Source organism: Sapajus apella, unplaced genomic scaffold (assembly GCF_009761245.1).
Source record: "Sapajus apella isolate SASKATOON/1434 unplaced genomic scaffold, GSC_monkey_1.0 scaffold3, whole genome shotgun sequence".
NCBI classification, from domain to species: domain Eukaryota; kingdom Metazoa; phylum Chordata; class Mammalia; order Primates; family Cebidae; genus Sapajus; species Sapajus apella.
The window spans coordinates 26,995,852-26,997,641 of NW_022436943.1; the positions used below are offsets into that span (position 1 = coordinate 26,995,852).

Sequence of the window (1,790 nt, forward strand, 5' to 3'; positions counted from 1 at the left end):
GTTTAAAAATGGAATCTACTGCCAACATATCTTGTCATGAATACAAGTCCATTGAGTAGCATCCAAATCATAATCAACATTCAAATGATGAATATGTTCTATTTACCACCCGGTGCCCTCACTTGCCAGTTACTGCACAGCTCACTATTATGCTGGGTTTGATTTTAAGTGAATGGATAAGTACAGACCTGAATTTTTTTCCCACTTCTTTTTTATATGGAACATTTCATGAATTTTCATGTCATCCTTGGGCCACGGCCATGCTAATCTGTGTATCATTTCAACTTTAGGATGTGTGCTGCCAAAGTGAGAACCAGATCTAAATTTCTTTTTTTGAGATGGAGTCTCGCTCTGTCTCCTTGCTTGCCCAGGCTGGAGTGCAGTGGCGCGACCTTGGATTACTGCAACCTCTGCCTCCCAAGTTCAAGCAATTCTCCTGCCTCGGCATCCCCTAGTAGCTGGGATTACAGGCGTGTGCCACCACACCTGGCTATTTTTTGTATTTTTAGTAGAGACGGGGTTTCACCATGTTGGCCTGGCTGGTCTCTAACTCCTGACCTTAGATGCTCCACCCGGCTCGGCCTCCCAAAGTGCTGGGATTACAGCGTGAGCCAGTGAGCCCAGCCAAGATCTGAATATTTTTAAGAAATAAGGGTAGATGTTGGGCACGGTGGCTTATGTTTGTAATCCTAGTACTTCGGGAGGCTGAGGCGGGTGGATTACTTGAGGTCAGGAGTTCGAGATCAACCTGATCAACATGGTGAAACCCTGTCTCTACTGAAAATACAAAATTAGCCCGGCGTGCTATTGCATGCCTATAATCCCACCTACTTGGGAGGCTGAGGCAGGAGAATTGCTTGAACCCAGGAGGCGGAGGTTGCAGTGAGCCAAGATTGTGCCACTGTACTCCAGCCTGGACAACAAGAGTGAAACTCCATCTCCAACAAAACAAAAAAGAAATGAAGGTAGAGCTATGATGTTTCTTACCCGCGTAGTTATAGGAAGGTCATGGAAGCATAGAATACATACTCAATAAGCACTTGTTCATTGAATGAACGGGTGAATAAGGGTTTTTTTCCTCTAGTTTGTGCTGTGATAGTCTCCACCAAGTCACAATCTGATATGGAACATCTGAATGTGCATGTTTGGGTTTGCAAGTGTTTGTTACAGTTTTTAGAGAAAACATGTAAAATAGTGACCAAGAAAGCCTCTGGAGACAAGATTCCTTGGGTTCGAACCTCAGCTCTGCCATTTTCTAGCTTCATGGACTTAGAAAACCTGCTTAATTCTCTGTGCCTTAGTTTCCTCATCTGTAAAAGGAGGATAAAAATAGCACCTACTTTATAGGATAATTATGAAGATTAAATGAGCTATTCTTGTAAATAACATCACAGATTTGCCTAATGTAGTTCCTAACAAGGTGTCTAGTTTTAGGCCTGACAAAATTATCTGAAACTGAGTCAAACCCATGACCTTTGGCCTAGTTACATCCTCCCCTTCAGGTGTGACTGTGCTATAGCCCCATTGTTCTATCCCATTGACACAAAGCTCAACACAGCCCAGAGCTGCTGGCCCTAATAAACCTAATGGTCAATGTCAGAGTCATGTAAATAGGTTCCTCCCATTTCTTATTTTTTCTTTAAACAAGCCAATCCACGATCCTTATAGAAAAGCCTAAGGGATAAGGCCCATGAACCTTAATAAAGACAGTTCAGCCAGGCACAGGGGCTCCTGCCTGTAATCCCAGCACATTGGGAGGCAGGAGTATCCCCTGAGGCCAGGAGTTTGAG

General features: G+C 43.8%; 1 non-coding gene across 1 annotated transcript; it reads right to left on the reverse strand.

The window, feature by feature from the left end:
* Positions 1–210: 210 nt before the first annotated feature.
* On the reverse strand, positions 211–314 carry LOC116536013. The gene has a single exon (XR_004262434.1). It is a non-coding gene; the product is annotated as a U6 spliceosomal RNA (small nuclear RNA).
* Between the last annotated feature and the right edge of the window lie 1,476 nt (positions 315–1,790).